General features: G+C 52.1%; 2 non-coding genes across 2 annotated transcripts; both read left to right on the plus strand.

The window, feature by feature from the left end:
* The first annotated feature begins 4,987 nt into the window (after positions 1-4,987).
* On the plus strand, positions 4,988-6,880 carry LOC126330633 (small subunit ribosomal RNA). Its single transcript, XR_007563062.1, has one exon. It is a non-coding gene; the product is annotated as a small subunit ribosomal RNA (ribosomal RNA).
* Positions 6,881-7,235: 355 nt separating this feature from the next.
* Positions 7,236-7,390, plus strand: LOC126330638 (5.8S ribosomal RNA). The gene has a single exon (XR_007563067.1). It is a non-coding gene; the product is annotated as a 5.8S ribosomal RNA (ribosomal RNA).
* The last annotated feature ends 110 nt before the right edge of the window (positions 7,391-7,500 follow it).

The following is a 7,500-nucleotide window of genomic DNA, read 5'->3' on the forward strand; positions in this document are numbered from 1 at the left end:
AGTACATAACTAATATTTCAGTCGTCTGACGTCCCTCCTTAGTAAATGATGCAGGACCACATACATAGATGATACATACTGTAAACTGGGGAGGACAGTGTGAACCGCACTCGACCCAGTCACCCTATCTCACAGTCCACTCCGTGTGTAACAAAGCGAAAGCACCAAAGCACTAGCGTTCAACAACATCCATTTTATCCTCGCTGCCACAGGACACTATCCAAAGAACGACAAGAGGAACGTGACGTCCACTAATAAGACACAATGTCTCACATCACCCGCAAACAACGCAGCTCAAATCAGCCAGCAACACCCACAGTGGTCCACCCAGTATCAACACAAGACGCAACGCCACGCCACAACACAAAAGGTACAAGTAATAAAATACCCTTTGGCCACACCCCTGGTAAAGACATCGAACCAACCCACCACCTGACACCAGCCAAACGTACATCCTGATTTGACACATCTCTGGCAACCTTACCCACGTTGGCCCCTAACCTAACCCACGTTGGCCCCTAACCTAACCCACGTTGGCCCCTAACCTAACCCACGTTGGCCCCTAACCTAACCCACGTTGGCCCCTAACCTAACCCACGTTGGCCCCTAACCTAACCCACGTTGGCCCCTAACCTAACCCACGTTGGCCCCTAACCTAACCCACGTTGGCCCCTAACCTAACCCACGTTGGCCCCTAACCTAACCCACGTTGGCCCCTAACCTAACCCACGTTGGCCCCTAACCTAACCCACGTTGGCCCCTAACCTAACCCACGTTGGCCCCTAACCTAACCCACGTTGGCCCCTAACCTAACCCACGTTGGCCCCTAACCTAACCCACGTTGGCCCCTAACCTAACCCACGTTGGCCCCTAACCTAACCCACGTTGGCCCCTAACCTAACCCACGTTGGCCCCTAACCTAACCCACGTTGGCCCCTAACCTAACCCACGTTGGCCCCTAACCTAACCCACGTTGGCCCCTAACCTAACCCACGTTGGCCCCTAACCTAACCCACGTTGGCCCCTAACCTAACCCACGTTGGCCCCTAACCTAACCCACGTTGGCCCCTAACCTAACCCACGTTGGCCCCTAACCTAACCCACGTTGGCCCCTAACCTAACCCACGTTGGCCCCTAACCTAACCCACGTTGGCCCCTAAACCTAAGTTACGCTGCACCTTAACCTAAGTTACGCTGCACCTTAACCTAAGTTACGCTGCACCTTAACCTAAGTTACGCTGCACCTTAACCTAAGTTACGCTGCACCTTAACCTAAGTTACGCTGCACCTTAACCTAAGTTACGCTGCACCTTAACCTAAGTTACGCTGCACCTTAACCTAAGTTACGCTGCACCTTAACCTAAGTTACGCTGCACCTTAACCTAAGTTACGCTGCACCTTAACCTAAGTTACGCTGCACCTTAACCTAAGTTACGCTGCACCTTAACCTAAGTTACGCTGCACCTTAACCTAAGTTACGCTGCACCTTAACCTAAGTTACGCTGCACCTTAACCTAAGTTACACTGCACCTTAACCTAAGTTACACTGCACCTTAACCTAAGTTACACTGCACCTTAACCTAAGTTACGCTGCACCTTAACCTAAGTTACGCTGCACCTTAACCTAAGTTACACTGCACCTTAACCTAACTTACACTGCACCTTAACCTAACTTACACTGCACCTTAACCTAAGTTACACTGCACCTTAACCTAAGTTACACTGCACCTTAACCTAAGTTACACTGCACCTTAACCTAAGTTACACTGCACCTTAACCTAAGTTACACTGCACCTTAACCTAAGTTACACTGCACCTTAACCTAAGTTACACTGCACCTTAACCTAAGTTACACTGCACCTTAACCTAAGTTACACTGCACCTTAACCTAAGTTACACTGCACCTTAACCTAAGTTACACTGCACCTTAACCTAAGTTACACTGCACCTTAACCTAACTTACACTGCACCTTAACCTAAGTTACACTGCACCTTAACCTAAGTTACACTGCACCTTAACCTAAGTTACACTGCACCTTAACCTAAGTTACACTGCACCTTAACCTAAGTTACACTGCACCTTAACCTAAGTTACACTGCACCTTAACCTAAGTTACACTGCACCTTAACCTAAGTTACACTGCACCTTAACCTAAGTTACACTGCACCTTAACCTAAGTTACACTGCACCTTAACCTAAGTTACACTGCACCTTAACCTAAGTTACACTGCACCTTAACCTAAGTTACACTGCACCTTAACCTAAGTTACACTGCACCTTAACCTAAGTTACACTGCACCTTAACCTAAGTTACACTGCACCTTAACCTAAGTTACACTGCACCTTAACCTAAGTTACACTGCACCTTAACCTAAGTTACACTGCACCTTAACCTAAGTTACACTGCACCTTAACCTAAGTTACACTGCACCTTAACCTAAGTTACACTGCACCTTAACCTAAGTTACACTGCACCTTAACCTAAGTTACACTGCACCTTAACCTAAGTTACACTGCACCTTAACCTAAGTTACACTGCACCTTAACCTAAGTTACACTGCACCTTAACCTAAGTTACACTGCACCTTAACCTAAGTTACACTGCACCTTAACCTAAGTTACACTGCACCTTAACCTAAGTTACACTGCACCTTAACCTAAGTTACACTGCACCTTAACCTAAGTTACACTGCACCTTAACCTAAGTTACACTGCACCTTAACCTAAGTTACACTGCACCTTAACCTAAGTTACACTGCACCTTAACCTAAGTTACACTGCACCTTAACCTAAGTTACACTGCACCTTAACCTAAGTTACACTGCACCTTAACCTAAGTTACACTGCACCTTAACCTAAGTTACACTGCACCTTAACCTAAGTTACACTGCACCTTAACCTAACTTACACTGCACCTTAACCTAACTTACACTGCACCTTAACCTAACTTACACTGCACCTTAACCTAACTTACACTGCACCTTAACCTAACTTACACTGCACCTTAACCTAACTTACACTGCACCTTATCCTAACTTACACTGCACCTTAACCTAACTTACACTGCACCTTAACCTAACTTACACTGCACCTTAACCTAACTTACACTGCACCTTAACCTAACTTACACTGCACCTTAACCTAACTTACACTGCACCTTAACTGTCACATGTAACGTCACAGGAATGTAGCTTTGCCTAACAGCAACCCTCTGAACATAGTTCACTGCTTGGATCCTCTGGTGTCATGTGTATTTCTCGATGCCATGGTGCGTACCCTCACGTAAATGTCTTTCGAGTGTTGCGTACTTTCTACACAGTCCCGCTAACCACTGGAAGGGTGTAACGCTACAGAACGACTATCGCCCTCCCCTCCTGCCCTTCCAAGCTGGTCGGTCAGGCGTTTGTTTGTGAAATGAGCCTTGCAGCTGTTCAGTTGCATTCGGTTGTCGATGCAGTCAGTGTACGTTGTGGTACGGCCTGTGTGGACTGTCCGCTGATGTACGCGTAACCCACACTGATCATCCGTCGTTACGTACTGAGTGACATAATGTGGCACATGCTTGACCGTACACCGGCTGCGCCCTACAATGGCGAATCATAAGGGCCATATGTTGTGCACGATGCTACTTGTCTCGTCTCCCCATTACAGCGAGATTGCACTGTTTTACGCCGTACAGACATGTGGTAGGTACGGACGAAAGTATTGCATGTTGGCCCCCCTCCCTCTGCCGGGAATCAGCGTGAGCCGTCTGTTGATGTAGCGACGAGGGTTTTCCTATTTAATCGTATTGCCCCACACAACATGATACCACGGTGGACCGCGTTCCACATCTGCGACATGCTACAGAGGCCGGTTGACAGTCGACCGCGCAAGGGACATTGCACACGTGCGCGGACCATCTTCCACGTGTTCTCTCGTGTACATGCCGTAGTGTGTATGTGGGCTGATGTAGCGTGTCGTGACACATAACATGCAGGCATGCCAGAATCGTAGATTTCGCAAATGTAGATTGACGTATACGTTTGCTGCCAAAGATCCGCAAATGAACTGGAAATCAGTTGTTGAGCGGTTGTTCGCGCTGCAGGTGCATCGGTGATAGCGACGATCGGTACATCTGTGAACCGGTTGTTTCGGCGGTACCCGCCATGCCCCCGAACCTGAGTTGGCCATGTGGGTATGAAGCGATACGAGGCTGTGGCTTGGTGGGACAGTCCCCGGCCGGTGAGGGGGGGCCGCCCGGCGTGCTGGCCGCGCGCTGCGTGAGCGCACGCACTACAGCCGGCTGGTGGGGGGCGCCCAGTGGCAGGAGCGCCGGCCGACGGGCCCGGCTGGCGTCCCAGCTACGCGCCGGCGCACCCGGCGCGCGGCGCCAGGCGGCCAAAGTGGGTTCTGCCGAGCCCGGTGCGAAGCGCGGTGGACATCTGCAGTGTGCTGGTCCGATTGCGGACTGTGTGCGTTGAGGATGCGCCGCCGCCCGGCACTCGGCGTCGCGACGCCGTCTGCTGCTCGGTCGCCCCCGGCGGTTCTCGCAGGTGGTTTGTATCGCAGCTCTGCGGACGTGTTGGCGCGTGCGCTGTGCTGGGAGAGTTCGCTTCTGCACCCAAGTGGGGCTTTGCCCTTCTGTGGCGCTGGCGTTGGAGCTGCCGGTCACCGTAGGTGGCGCGTGTTGTTTCCCGCCGGCAATGCCACGACAGCACGCTCCCGGGCCTCTGTCGGCAGCGGCAAGCTCAGTTGGGAGCACGGGTGTTCGCACTGAAAGCGTCTACTCGCCTATCTCCGGGCGATTGCGCCTCTCTCGAACCCGACCAAGTACTTAGGACGGCGCTGCGCGCCGCCGGGACCTGAGAGGGTTTCGAGGTGTATCGTGCAGGGGAGCTCAGCCTCCTCCTGTTTGCAGAATAATTGAGCGGACGCTTGCGTGTTCGCGCGGGCCCTCGGGACACACTCCCGGGCGGCCGGCTGCTCAGCTCTCGTTGACGCAGCTCCCTGGTTGATCCTGCCAGTAGTCATATGCTTGTCTCAAAGATTAAGCCATGCATGTCTCAGTACAAGCCGCATTAAGGTGAAACCGCGAATGGCTCATTAAATCAGTTATGGTTCCTTAGATCGTACCCACGTTACTTGGATAACTGTGGTAATTCTAGAGCTAATACATGCAAACAGAGTCCCGACCAGAGATGGAAGGGACGGTTTTATTAGATCAAAACCAATCGGATTGGCTCGTCTGGTCCGTTTGCCTTGGTGACTCTGAATAACTTTGGGCTGATCGCACGGTCCTCGTACCGGCGACGCATCTTTCAAATGTCTGCCTTATCAACTGTCGATGGTAGGTTCTGCGCCTACCATGGTTGTAACGGGTAACGGGGAATCAGGGTTCGATTCCGGAGAGGGAGCCTGAGAAACGGCTACCACATCCAAGGAAGGCAGCAGGCGCGCAAATTACCCACTCCCGGCACGGGGAGGTAGTGACGAAAAATAACGATACGGGACTCATCCGAGGCCCCGTAATCGGAATGAGTACACTTTAAATCCTTTAACGAGTATCTATTGGAGGGCAAGTCTGGTGCCAGCAGCCGCGGTAATTCCAGCTCCAATAGCGTATATTAAAGTTGTTGCGGTTAAAAAGCTCGTAGTTGGATTTGTGTCCCACGCTGTTGGTTCACCGCCCGTCGGTGTTTAACTGGCATGTATCGTGGGACGTCCTGCCGGTGGGGCGAGCCGAAGGCGTGCTTGCGCGTCCCGAGGCGGACCCCGTTGAAATCCTACCAGGGTGCTCTTAGTTGAGTGTCTCGGTGGGCCGGCACGTTTACTTTGAACAAATTAGAGTGCTTAAAGCAGGCAAGCCCGCCTGAATACTGTGTGCATGGAATAATGGAATAGGACCTCGGTTCTATTTTGTTGGTTTTCGGAACCCGAGGTAATGATTAATAGGGACAGGCGGGGGCATTCGTATTGCGACGTTAGAGGTGAAATTCTTGGATCGTCGCAAGACGAACAGAAGCGAAAGCATTTGCCAAGTATGTTTTCATTAATCAAGAACGAAAGTTAGAGGTTCGAAGGCGATCAGATACCGCCCTAGTTCTAACCATAAACGATGCCAGCCAGCGATCCGCCGCAGTTCCTCCGATGACTCGGCGGGCAGCCTCCGGGAAACCAAAGCTTTTGGGTTCCGGGGGAAGTATGGTTGCAAAGCTGAAACTTAAAGGAATTGACGGAAGGGCACCACCAGGAGTGGAGCCTGCGGCTTAATTTGACTCAACACGGGAAACCTCACCAGGCCCGGACACCGGAAGGATTGACAGATTGATAGCTCTTTCTTGATTCGGTGGGTGGTGGTGCATGGCCGTTCTTAGTTGGTGGAGCGATTTGTCTGGTTAATTCCGATAACGAACGAGACTCTAGCCTGCTAACTAGTCGCGTGACATCCTTCGTGCTGTCAGCGATTACTTTTCTTCTTAGAGGGACAGGCGGCTTCTAGCCGCACGAGATTGAGCAATAACAGGTCTGTGATGCCCTTAGATGTTCTGGGCCGCACGCGCGCTACACTGAAGGAATCAGCGTGTCTTCCTAGGCCGAAAGGTCGGGGTAACCCGCTGAACCTCCTTCGTGCTAGGGATTGGGGCTTGCAATTGTTCCCCATGAACGAGGAATTCCCAGTAAGCGCGAGTCATAAGCTCGCGTTGATTACGTCCCTGCCCTTTGTACACACCGCCCGTCGCTACTACCGATTGAATGATTTAGTGAGGTCTTCGGACTGGTACGCGGCATCGACTCTGTCGTTGCCGATGCTACCGGAAAGATGACCAAACTTGATCATTTAGAGGAAGTAAAAGTCGTAACAAGGTTTCCGTAGGTGAACCTGCGGAAGGATCATTACCGACTAGACTGCATGTCTTTCGATGTGCGTGTCGTGTCGCGCAACACGCTACCTGTACGGCAGTAGCCGTGCGCCGCGTGCGGAACCACGCGTGCCTCTCAAAACTAGCGCAAGTGGTGTTGTGTGGTACGAGCGCTGAAGCTCTGGAGCGGCTGGCCTGCGGCACCTGGCGCCTGGCGCCGGTTTTGAATGACTTTCGCCCGAGTGCCTGTCCGCTCCGGTGTGGAGCCGTACGACGCCCATCGGCCGTCGGGCCGTTGGACACAAAGTAATGGAACAGGGGCCGTCAAACGCCTCAGTCCCGCCTCTGCAACTGTCTTGAAAGAGACGGTGGAGAACTGAAAAGATAAAGATCACCCAGGACGGTGGATCACTCGGCTCGTGGGTCGATGAAGAACGCAGCAAATTGCGCGTCGACATGTGAACTGCAGGACACATGAACATCGACGTTTCGAACGCACATTGCGGTCCATGGATTCCGTTCCCGGGCCACGTCTGGCTGAGGGTCGGCTACGTATACTGAAGCGCGCGGCGTTTGTCCCGCTTCGGGCGCCTGGGAGTGTCGTGGTCGCCTGTGTGGCCGGCCGCGTCTCCTTAAACGTGCGATGCGCGCCCGTCG

The sequence above is a fragment of the Schistocerca gregaria genome, unplaced genomic scaffold (genome assembly GCF_023897955.1).
Source record: "Schistocerca gregaria isolate iqSchGreg1 unplaced genomic scaffold, iqSchGreg1.2 ptg001315l, whole genome shotgun sequence".
NCBI lineage: Eukaryota > Metazoa > Arthropoda > Insecta > Orthoptera > Acrididae > Schistocerca > Schistocerca gregaria.